Source organism: Mus musculus, chromosome 16, assembly GCF_000001635.26.
Source record: "Mus musculus strain C57BL/6J chromosome 16, GRCm38.p6 C57BL/6J".
Lineage (NCBI taxonomy): Eukaryota > Metazoa > Chordata > Mammalia > Rodentia > Muridae > Mus > Mus musculus.
The window spans coordinates 12,574,006-12,586,985 of record NC_000082.6 but is presented as its reverse complement, the minus strand read 5'-3'; the positions used below and the strand labels follow the sequence as shown (position 1 = coordinate 12,586,985).

Sequence of the window (12,980 nt, the reverse complement as noted above, 5' to 3'; positions counted from 1 at the left end):
CAGAAAAGTGAAAGCAGTAACTACTATGTAAAGCTCAAACTCATGCACAGAACAAAGACCTCTCTTAAATAAAGTCAGTTGGCATCTGGGGCTCCAAAATGTGGTGTGAGGTGGGGTGGTGGGGGGGTGGAGTGTGTGTGTGTGTGCATGATATGCATCGGTATACACATATTTTGCATGTGTGTGAACACCTGTGTGGGTCATTTATGACTACTTTTCCAACTTACTTTCCAAGACAGTGTGCTGGCTAGTTTTATGCCAACTTGACACAAGCTCCAGCCATCTGAGAAGAGGGAGACTCAAAAAAAAAAAAAAAAAAAAAAAAACAAAACAAAAAACAAAACAAAACAAAACAAAAAAACAAAAAACAAAACCTTCATAAGATCAGACTGTAGGCAAGCCTGTAAGAGATTGCCTTAATTAGGGATTGATGTGCAAGGGTCCAGGCCACGGTGGGTGGGGCCATTCCTGGGCTGGTAGCCTCGAGTTCTATAAGAAAGCAGTTTGAACAAGCCATGAGGAGCAAGCCAGGATGTTGCACCCTCCATGGGCTCTGTATCAGCTTCTGCCTCTAGGTTCCTGCCTTGACTTTCCTCAGTGGACTGTGTTTTGGGATATGTAAGCCAAATAAATCCTTTCTTCCCCAAATTGCTTTTGTTCATGGTGTTTTATTACAGCAGTAATAGTCCTAACTAAGCCCGGGATCGCTCAGTAAAACCTAGAACTCACTGGGTTATAGTCTTACTAGCCTACTTGCTTTGAGGATCCCTGTCTCTGCCTTCTGAGCCTGGAATCAGTCCTCATGGGGATCTGAACTGCAGTTCTCTGGCTTTCTTAGCAAGTGCCTTGACCTCTGAGCCACGCCCCTATGCCCTGACAACCTTCTTGGCATCCCTACAGGTCCCTCAAAGCTGCACGCCTGCCCATGCTTTGGAAGTTCCTCAGGCATTCTGCTACTGCTGTGCTCTCTTCCTGTGAGTTCTTCAACATGCACAACAATTTCCAACCAGGGTGCTGCTTAAATTAAAAAAAAAATCTCTACAGGCTCATATTGAAAGCTTGGTCCTCATATGGTGATGCTAATTTTGGAAGGTCCTGGAACTTTGGGAGGTGGAGCCTAGCTACAGTAAATAGGTTGCTGGAGGTGACTTTGGCCCTCTCCTTTCTTCCTGATTTTGCTTCTTGGCTGCCATGAGCCTAATAGTTTATTTCACTGCGGCTACTACATGCTTCTACTGCGACACACTGTCTCACCACAGACCCAGGGACAATGTCACTATAGTCCATGGGCTAAGAACTCTAAAACCATGAGCGAAAATAAATCTTTCCTCCTTTAAACCTGTTATCTCAAGTGTTTAACCCAGCAATGAACATTCAACATAGCGGCTTTATGTTGTCTCCCCATAGAAGTTATCTCCTTTGCTCTTTGTGTGGCTGGCTCCTTCTTTGTCTCCAAGTCCTAATTTTGATACCATGCCTGCCTGATTCATTTAAAAATAATTCATTTATCGTAATTATTCTCTGTCATATTATGTTGCCATATCATGCTGGTTCTTTTCAGATAATTGTCAGCACCAACAATCATCATTCATTTCCCATGTGCTTATTTATGGCTGTCCCCTCTGCCCCCAATCAGGGAGCAAGCTGTATAAAGGAAGCTGCCTGAGAGATGTGCATGCTCACATTTGATTGTTTGTTTTGGGAATCAGGGATCTTGGAGTTTCACCTGATTCACTTGCTAGTCAGAGTAGGCTGCTTGGTAAGTTCTGGGCAAGTCAGTGGCCTGCTTCAAAAACCAAAAAATCTGGATGGCGCTGAAGAAGGACACCTGAGACTTTTCCCTAATGTTGACAAGCAGGGGCACACACATGTGTGGGGCATACAGAGAAATTGAGTTTTCTCCATGCTGATAAAGCCTAAAGAAAAAAGTGGAGATGCTGACAGCATGTTCTTTGTGCTTTGTGGATATCTATTGCATGAATAATCAATTGATCCACCTATCGGTGCTGATGATACCTGACCCTTCAGAAATGTTCTAGTCTAATAGGACAGACAGTTATCACCATAAAGAAGGTATGCATAGAACCCAGTTCTGGTTTCCAGCACTCATACCAGACAGCCTACAACCATCTGACACCCTACCCTCTTAGCAGGCACTAAACATGCATTGCCGTATTTACATATAGGTAATTATTCATCTTCATGAAATAAAATTAAAAACATATTTTTTAAAAGACATGCTGATTGGAGCTTGGAAAGATCTATATTAAAGTGTAGCTAGACAAATTCCATGACCTCTTGGAGTCTTTTCACAGATAAAGCTAGCCCTTCACCTGTTGGCAAGTACTTATGTACTTATGCTAATTTGTTCAACATAACCCTATGAAGAAGATGCTAACCTAGCCTAAATTTTGAAGATGGAAAATAATTAAAAGAAAATTAAGCCCTTGAGGATACTCTGAAACTTAAACAGCCAAATATGAGCTTTGAGTGAGGACTATGTTTGAACAGCTATGTAGAAAACAGATAAAGTGGCTTTTTTTGTTGTTTTGTTTTGCTTTTTATAAAGGTAATGTTGGTGCCATATAGGTTGGAGCAATTTAACAGGGGTGCTGAGAACCATATGGAAACAGTACTCCTCACAAATATTACAGCAAAAAGCAAGGAGGGAGCTCTGTATGAATGAGCGGAGTGGGCTGACCAACATCAAGACAAAATAGACATTGGACAAGATGGTAGTACCACCCAGTGAATCTCTGTGTTGACAATTACAGGACAGATGGCTTCCATCACTCCAGAACTGAGAACACTTCTCTGATTCCATCCCCCAAAGATTACATTTTTAAAACATATTTGTTTAGTTTATGAAAGGAGTAAATGTAGCTATAGAAAGTGTAGACAAAAAGACAAATATTAGAAGGAAGAGATTAAGCCCTGAGAAACCTACAAGTCCAGAAGTATACATGCACACAGGTTCACTCTTCAATGCCTTCAGTTTACATTTTCAATTGTTCTCTTAAGATCATACTATAAACTCAATTTTATATTCTATATTTTAAATGCATCATTGGGACATACATTATGTCCTAGCATACACTCTTTGGAAGGTTCATATTACATGCCTTCAAAATATTTCACTTTTTTTCTTTTTTCTTCTTTTTCTTCTCCTTCTCCTCCTCTTCTTCCTCCTCCTCCTCCTTCTTCTTTGTTATTTCATGAGCATCTTTTTTGCATAAAGTTCTGACTGATTTCAGATTTAATTAGAAGAGGTATGCAAGTCTGTGTTAAACTGATGTGTGTTCTATAAATCTATGGTAGTTACCTTTAGGCTATCATTATGCTGTCCAGTCAACTGTATCCACAAAAGCCCAGTACACCAGACATACCAGCAGCACTGGGGTCTACTTCATCTTAAACTTCTTCAAACCCGGGATTGGAGATATAGCTCAGCTAGTGAAGGGCATACCCTGCACTTCACTGTAAGGATCCCAGCTAGATACCCAATGCCCATTAATAAATTTTGAATGTGGTAGAATGTGTTTATAATCCCAGCTCTGGAGCAGTACAGACAGGGCATCCCTGGAGTTCACTGGTCATCAGCCTAGTCTAATCAGAAAGTTCCAAGCAAAGTGAAAGGCTCTGTCTCTATAAACAAGGTAAAGGGTGTCTAAGGAACAGCAGCCAGAGGCAGCCAGAGAGTGTCTAGAACCTCTGGCCTAGACATGCTTGCTAACATACATGCAAATACATCTGTGTGCATAGGTGCATGAGCACACACACACACACACACACACACACACAGAGCAGATGTGTAGCTTGGTCTTCTTGAGGGTCCCCCAACAACTGGATCAGGGCTGTCCCTGAATCTGTTGCCTGCTTGCTTGTCCACGGATCCCATTCCCCTAACTGAGCGTCCTAGTCTGGCCTCAGTGTGGGAAGGGTCTCCTAGTCCTGCAGTGACTTGATGTGCCAGGGGGTGGGGGTGGGGGTGGCTGATATTGGTATGTAAAGTGAATAAATAAATAAATTTTTAAAAAGAAAAAAATTGATTCCACCCAAGGAACAATGCTGTTTTATTTGTCTCTTCCAGTTCTGTAATGCTTACAGATTTTGAAGAGGTGACCTCAGAAATCACTTTGGTTCAACATCTGGAACCGTGAATGAGCAGTAACTACAGAGGACAGAAAAGTGTCTGTGGCCTGCCTTGGAGCTGGGTCACAGATGGTCTCCCCTTACATAAACCCTTCATAAGAGGATGCTCTGCTTTCTAGTTCGATCACAGACTAGGAAATGAAGAAGTTGACAGGTAAGTCTGTGACTTGGGCAGCATCAGAAGGTGCCTTTGTGATGACCAGGATGGCATGAGAGATGATAATTACATTACTGGGCACAGATGGAGACATAACGACCACGGTCAACCTAACATTTAGGTCAGACTCTGCTAAGGTCTTTGAAGGCCGTGTCTCTCCTCCTTTCAAATCCAACTACAAGAGTTGACAGACACACAGTAAATTTGATTGCAAATGTATCTGTCATTTTTAAAGGAGATATTATTGGGTGATGTGATAGTTAATATAATGAAAATCACATTTCTGTGTCAGTCTCTCAATATCTTAAAAGAAAGGGAGAGAGAGAGGGAGAGGAAGAGAGGGAGAGAATATTCAGGGAGGTTGAGACAAGCTCTCTTAAGGTCCACATTAACAATGCTACTTTATTTTGTTTTAATCTCTGTTAGAGTCCAAAGCAAGTATACTGTCATCCCTTTATTACCTTACATATACTACCTCTGTGAGACAAGAAAGAACTAGTGGAAGGGAATATGGGGAGGGGGAGGGAAGTGGAGGGAAAGGAACGAGGGCTAAGGCACACAAGCCATGCCACTGGCAGATGTGTACTCCCTGCCTTGAGACTCTTGAGGTCTTGGCTGGTTCACATTTATTCCATGACTTCCCACTTGGAACTCAGCTTGGTTTCTCTGCAGGTTGGACTAGGACTAAAGTGACAAATGTCTGTGTCCCTGTATCTCAGACAACCCAGGTTTACACCTCTGTCCAGCCCTCATGGTGGATTTAGGTATTCTTTCTTTCTCTACCTGGTCTTGTTATGAGACCAGAAATGGGAACAATGGGAACAAGTGGTCTTTCTATATATCTCTCATGCATTTCTCTAAATTCTTAGCACACTGGGACGCTGTAGTCATGTAGGAGACAAGTCCCTAAACACACTGAACTCAGGCTACCCTTCTCTGGCCTTTCTTCCCAGACACACTCGAAGCATCTATTCACCCTAAGTCACATGATCTCTTTAGTGCATTCTTTCTTTCTCTTTTTGGAGACAGGCTCTTCATGTACACAAACTGGCCTTGAGCTTGCTGTGTAGTCCAAGATGACTTTGAACTTCTGCTCCTCCCATTTCCTCCACCTAAATGCTTGAATTACAAGTATGCACTAGTTTATGTAGTACTAGGACCTGAACCCAGGGCTTCACATACTCTAGACAAGCACTTTAGCAAATAAACTATAACCCAACTTGTTTATTGAAATATTTTTATTGGATATTTTATTTATTCACATTTCAAATGTTATCCCCTTTCCCGGTCCCTCCCACCATCCAGAAAACTCCTATCCCTTATCCCCTCCCCTGCTTCTATGAGGGTGTTCCCTGACCCACTCCCACCTCCCTGCCCTGGCATTCCCCTACACTGGGGCATTGATCCTTCATAGGACCAAGGGCCTCTCCTCCCATATGCAGCTGGAACCATGGGTCCCTCTATGTGTACTCTTTGGTTGGTGGTTTAGTCTCTGGGAGCTCTGGGGGTTCTGGTTTGTTGATATTGTTGTTCTTCCTATGGGGTTGCAAACCCCTTCAGCTTCTTCAGTCCTTTCTTTAACTCCTCCATTGGGGCCCCCATCTACCTCTGTATTTGTCAGTGAATTTTTGGGAATCAATAAGGGTCATATCAGCTTTGATCAGAAATGTCAAATGCCCTCTGTAAACAGTGATGTGTTTATAAAAAGATCAAGAGAAAGGATATGTTCTATGGAACTGCAGTCAGGAAGGGAGGAAGGGGATTTCTCAGTGGGCCCATGCGAAGGCATCTCTTCCCCATGAGGGAGCAGCCACGTGATGGTATATTATAGAATAGAATTTATTCAGGACATGGGAAAGGGAGTTAAGAGGGTAGTAGTTAAGAGAGCAGAGAAAGGCAGAAAGAGAGAGTAAAGAAGTAGAGGCCAGCCATGAACATGTGGAGAGATGGGGAAGGGAGAGGGAAGGGTGAGGGGACAGAGAGCAAGAAGGAAAGAGCCCAAGAAAGCAAGAGAACAAGAGAGGGAGGAGGGGGCAAGCAGCCTATGGGTCAGGCCTACCTGGCTGTTGCCAGGTAACTGTGGGGCAAAGCATACCTAGCTGTTGCCAGGTAACTGTGGGGTAGAGTGTAGACAGAATGCTAACAAACAGGGACAGGAGGAAGACACACAAAACAAAGTGCAGATGGATTTGATTCTCTCTCTCTCTCTCTCTCTCCCTCCCTCCTTCCTCCCTGCCTCCCTTTCTCCCTCTCTTTTTTGCTCTCTCCCCATTAGTTGCTTTGCTCATGTGTGTTTTCTATTTATTCTTCTAACCCCTAGCTCAGAATTCCACTCTCCAGATTGCTTGTTTATATCACTTTATCAATAAAGCCATCCCAACTTCTGCTGGCCTCATTTATTTGCTTCATTGAACATATCATCACATATTAAATGCTTGACTTTATGAAATATGAGCATCTTGCAGGCAAAGACACATATTTTGTCATACTTACCTCTCTAGAATATAATCTGGTATCAAGTATATTACCTTGAACCTACATTCCAATTTATTTGATAATGATACAGGGAACATTTACTGTTTGTTCAGGACTATGCTAAGAACCTTTTAAAAAAACAAAATACTTCTTTATTAGTCTAGGAAGTAGTATCAGTATATTAGGAAGCAGAAGCCAATGAAGGTCCAACATTTGCCTGGAAGCTACATATAGGGTAAGGAGTTATATCATGATGTGTGTTCAGATAGTTTGACTTTAAGCAAAATCTGTGAGGCTGAACTACCTATATCATATGATATTCCATAAGTAAATGACTACACCAAGACTTAGCAGGCCAATGGGAAGAAAGGGTATTGAAGAAAATGATCCCAGGTGACCCAGGGATGGCAGTCCCCACTCTCACAATACTTTAGGCCAGTATATCTTCATTTGTTTCTTCCTTCATTCTTTCAACAAATATTTACTGACAGTATCCCAGGAACTATGCTAGAAGCTGTCTTTCTGTAGCAAAAAGAGAAAGCATTGTCTCCACAAAGCGTAGCATGAAAATTCATGCCAATATGGTTGGTCCTCTTTCAGCAAGCATCTCTGGAGAAGTTTTTAGCCAAGATTGTGTTGAGGCCTGGAGATGCCAAGAGGAATGCAGGCACCTTGAGGATCTCATAGATGGTTGGGACACAATATTAGTATATTAAAATGTATAAAGGAAACAAAAAACCCATCTATTGATACCTTTGTAGAGGAGACACAGTGGCACCGGACTCGTAAAGAACAAGTCTTGACACGAAGAACATCTATGTGTGTGTTGAAAAACAGAAGATGAGGCCATTAATGCTCTGGGAACCTAGTGAGACACAGTCAATTATAGGAGAGGGAGATGCACACCATAACAAATGTAGACAAGAGAATATACTGAGGAAGCATGCACCCCATCTGACCTTCAGCTTTCTGTATATAATATTACATATGTTTACACACACACACACACACACACACATACACACACACACACACACACACACATGTATATATGTTAATTATTTTACAGGTTCCTGCTGCATAGTAACTAGCAGCAATTAAAATGATACAAGGTGACCTTCATGAAGCAAGGGCCAAGTGGTTTCTGAAAAGAGTCCATCTTGGGAGATGAATTCTGCATGACAGTTACTGCCTCACCAGGCTCTCAGACTCTTTGCAAATAAGTTACTGGACTTCTGGATCAGGCCCCTACTTGGAAGTAAAAAGAGAGTAGGCTTAAATTTGATTAATGAACAAATGACTCCATAAGCGACAGGAAGTAAGGTAAGAAAAGTGAATGAAGGTAGACCTGAGAAGAATAATGAAGGGTGCTTTATGATGCATGGTATTTTGTTAATGTTAAGATTTCCCGGGCGTGTCATATAAGCCATAGAACAAGGCAGTAGATGGAAGTTTTATTACCTTGTTTGAAATAACTAGTCCCTGTGAACTAAATAAAAATATAAGGGCTGGGAATATGGTTAGTTGATTATAAAGGCATCAAACTGAACACAGGGGTAATGCCCTACTGTGTATTAACAACAGTACCCACCATTATTGTCATCTGTGTATGCTTGCTATTTTAAAGATTATCAAGGGCTTTTATGCTTCATTATTTCATGTAATTCTATCGCAAACTTTCATTTAAACCTATTTTTGAGATTATAATATAATCACATAATTTCTCCCTTCCCTCCAAAGCCTCCAAACCCTCCCATATGCTCCTTGCTCTCAAATTCATGACCTCCTTTATCATTAATTGTTCTTCCATGCTAAATATTAGTGCTAAATATAGCCTTCTCTGTCTGTATGTTACTCACATGTGGTGGTAGGGCTGGACTTTTGGTATTGGCTAATCAACTGGCACGCTGTTCCCTGGGGAAGACTTATTTTTCCCACTCTCAGAATTTCTTAGTTACTTGAAATGCTTTCTGTGTATGGTTGGGGCTTCTTGGGGTTGTGCCATGCTGGTCTTTGCTGTGTTTCATAGACACCATAGTTGGGTAGGACTGCTGGTTGCTTCCCTCCTTTGGAAGCTTATATAGCACCTTCTGGTTCCACAAAGGCTAGACCTCAAGGAGGAGGCTTATAGGTCAGTTCCAGCTCAATGGCCTCTGAGCCCTGTGTCTGAAGTGCATGGTGTCTTCAGAAATGGGGATGTACCTCCACCTTGGGCTTGGTAGGTGGGATACAACCACTGTCAACAGCAATAGCCCATGTGTTTTGAGAGTCTCTTGGACAGCCCTAGCAACAACTCAAGAGAGTGTTTCTCATGTCAGATGTTGAGGTTTTTATTAGGTGGCCTTTGACTCTTAGAAGGAGCACTGTTAGCCCAGATAAGAAAAATTATTTAAATTATATATAATTATATAGAGACTTACATGCATTGCAGGGTTCTTACAGTAAATAGCCAATGGCATGATTCTTTATACTGTTTCAGACATCCTTACTGTTGTTTTACCCGCCTTCTCCTGTATTGCTCTCCCCTTTGCTAATGACAGCCCCTTCTTTCCATTTCCCTCAATCAGATCACTTGAACTCTGCTATTGCCTCCTTATTGCTACCCCAAGCCCCTAATTTTAAGGATAGGGAGAGAGAGAGGGAGAGAGGGAGAGAGGGAGAGAGGGAGAGAGGGAGAGAGGGAGAGAGGGAGAGAGGGAGAGAGGGAGAGAGGGAGAGAGGGAGAGAGGAAGGGAGAGAGGGAGAGGGGGAGAGAAGGAGAGGGGGAGAGGGGGAGAGAGGGAGAGAGGGAGGAGAGAGGGAGAGAGAGGGAGAGAGGGAGAGAGAGGAGAGAGGGGAGAGAGGGGGGAGAGAGGGAGAGAGAGGGAGAGAGAGGGAGAGAGGGAGAGAGGGAGAGGAGAGAGGGGAGAGAGGGAGAGGAGAGGGAGGGAGGAAGAGAGAGAGAGAGAGAGAGAGAGAGAGAGAGAGAGAGAGAGAGAGAGAGAGAGAGAGAACAGACAAGACAGCCTGTCACATCAATTCAGCTGACAACCTAGTTTTATTTGGTCTGAGAAGAGTTTTGTTTTGAGAAATTTCTTTCTATTTTAAAGCTTAATTTTAAAACACATATTTATGTATTTTTTTCTGACCATTATAAAAACAGTGCAGAACAGTGTAAAGCATCCTTGCCAGCTTATGCCTGTCATCTATACAGATCTATGCTGTAACATCAGTGCTGACATCCTTACTGAGTAAGTCAGGCCCTCAAATGTAAATGGGACACCAGCAATAGGACCAGGAGATTTAAGATAGAGGCTGGATATTCAGCTTCCTTAGCGACGCCGGAGACTGGGCAGAGCCTTTGCAGGGGGGTATTGGTAGACAAGTAGTGGCTTCCCTGACTATTTCTGAAAGTCTTTTCTTCATTGAGACCAAGAATCCCTTGACTTGGCCTGAGTCTAGGTCTCTACACGACTAGGGACCTCTGCATGATGCTGGGAGTGGCCCAGTGGACCTCTGTCTCTTGCTGCTGTCACCAGAACACACCGACTCAAGAAATGCCTGTGAAGTAAAAAGCATTCTTTCTCTGCCATCTCCCCACCTCCCCACTTCCACTGTGTTCCCTAGTCTTGGTCTCAATTACTGCTCTGCTGAGCTTAGATTCATTTCCTTGGCTACCAGAAGATCACTGTCAGAGCTTGGAGCATACCCAGACCCTTTCCTTAAGCAAAGCACAGGCAGGTTTTAGGCTAATAGAAAGGCATTGGAAAAGAAACTCCCAGTGGAAAAGGACAAAGTGATAACAGGTTAAGTGGGAGACACTCAATCTTACATTTTTAAATCAGGATGCCTGTATCTGCTCTGCTTTAAGGCAGACAATGGTGAAGGCTTCCTCTCCCTTTCTCCTTTCAAAGAAGCTTAAATTCAATCTGTCCCTGATATGCAAGCTGGCAGAAGACAGGATGGATGAGTCAATTGATAACGCTCCCCCAAATCCCAAATCAGAAGAAACACACACTTGGTAAAGCAAGGCTGTTAAAGGGATTCAAGGTTTAGTTAGGGATGGAAACTAGAGAAAAGAAAGGGGGATAGCTTTCCCAAGGAAGGGGTGTGTTGAAAATGACTGCCATCTGATTAAGAAGCTATATACATTGAAGTTGGGGGTGTGACTCACTTGGTAGGGTACTTATCCAATTATGAAGCTCTGGGCTCAGTTTCTAGCATAAGTGGGACGTGATGCACAATGATGTGCCTGTAGTCCCAGAATTTGGGAGGTAAAGATGAGAAGATCAGGAATTAAGCAGAGGAGATCATCCTCAGCTACAGAGTGAGTCATGGGCCCACTTTGGGTGTATGACATGCAGGTGTCTAAAGTCATCTCTTCTGTATGGACAGTGACTAGGAGATGGTGCCTGATGCCCTACCAAGCTTCCCTCTCTCCATCAGTACAGGAAGATTGACCCTCCCAGAACACAAACGCTCCTGCTGCTTGGAATGATGCATTTACCGAAGTATTAACTCAGCCTCTTAGCAGCCTCTCACCTAACTGTAGGCTCAGCAGCCCATGCTGGTAAATCGCTGAGATCATTGCCCTTCTAATGTGGAGTTTGGAAGGTCAGAAGAGGCAGAGCTGGCTCCCAGCTGGGCTTTTGAGAATTGACCTTTTATTTCCTCTGCTGCTTTGTGGCAAAAGCAAGTCCTTATTTCCCAGGAAGGTCCTTGTGATTGGGTTTAACACAATGGCAGCAGCAGAGGTCTGGGCAAGGTAGAAATCCAGTCTGGCACACAAGGGATTAAAGACTAGAGAACTCCAGACATCAATACGCCCTGTGCCACAGCTCCTTCTTTGTTTCCCTGTTAAAAAAAAAAAATCAAGATGAATGATGGAGAGAGGCTTGACTTCCCAAACTGTACCAAGCCTGAAACACACGCTGTCCTGAATGGGCAAACTCATGACTTCACATAGGTGTGTGTGTGTGTGTGTGTGTGTGTGTGTGACTCTTCTGAATCTACTTTGAACTTGGAATGTGTGGCAGGAAGATCATTTGAATCTCAATGTTGAATATCAGTCTGGGCAACACAGGAGCCCCTATTACAAACTTTCTTTGAATGATCTCAGGCGGCTTGTCCCTTATTTCACACTGACATGCTCAGGGTTTTGAACAGATGATGGGATATGTGGCTTGATGATCGTGATCTGAAATTTAGCATCACTTTTGTCTAGGTGAAAATACAAATTCCCATGTCCTCCAGAAAGAACAGGAAATACCGAATTCGTATTTCATTTGAGGGAGTGAATATTTGTACCCCAGAGTGAGGCTGGCAACTCTTGTTTTTGGTGCCCTCTGTCATGAGCACAATCTTGAGTAGATGATGCTTTAAGAAATTTTTCATGAACTTATGGGGTATGAGTCTTACATCTTGATCTTGTCCTCAGTGGTACGCTCCAAAGTCTTCCTCTTAGTGATCTAACACTGGGTGGAGGAGGTCTGTGGGGCAAGAAGTTCACCTCTGTTGTTGGCTCACAAGCGAGTCAGAACCTCCTGAAGCTGTGACACAGCACAGTGCCTTTAACTCTGCCCACCGTTCTGGGCATGTAGCCCCTACAATGTCTTCAGTTTTCACCCTGTTGGACAGACGTCCTTTCTTCCTTATTCCTTAGCCTCACACCACAACTTCCTACTCTGTATTTCTATAAACTCCACTTTGCAAGATTTCACATTTAAATGAAAACATGCATTTTTCCCCCTCTTCCTCAAACTGGCTGATTTCACATAGCAGAATGTCCCCCGGGGTGCACTGGCTGTCACAACTGGGAGACTCTAAATGCTCCAAGAATGGTCTCTCATTTGCTTTGCTTTCCTTTAAGGTCACTGTCTCCAGGTTTTTCATGAGCATTTTAGGGGCAATGAAGGGATGGAGCATATCCTGTTTGGGGAAGAAATGAAGACAGTAATTAAGTGGTCATTTAGTCATTTCTGGGCTAACTAATACCAATTATTTCTAACCTTTTTCACATGGCCTTTTATTCCTGAATTTTTAATGAAAGTTCCCTATTCATATGCAACCCTTTTCCACAGGCTCTGAGCTCTTCAAATAGTTTGTAGAATCTTTTTTTTTTTTTTGTAATACTAAAATGACTGTTTGCCCTCTAATCACGATAGCAGACTCTCATACATTATGTGGTGTGTGTGTGTGTGGGGGGGGCATACACACA

At 43.0% G+C, this 12,980-nt stretch overlaps 1 long non-coding RNA gene across 2 annotated transcripts in view; it reads left to right on the top strand.

Annotated features, from left to right (window-relative positions):
- Positions 1-12,980, top strand: part of Gm45919 — a 120,756-nt gene that overhangs the window by 97,260 nt on the left and 10,516 nt on the right. For both annotated transcript variants that reach the window (XR_001782011.2, XR_875919.2), the window contains one exon: positions 4,091-4,306. This is a non-coding gene — a long non-coding RNA (predicted gene, 45919). The remainder of the gene's footprint in view (positions 1-4,090; positions 4,307-12,980) is intronic.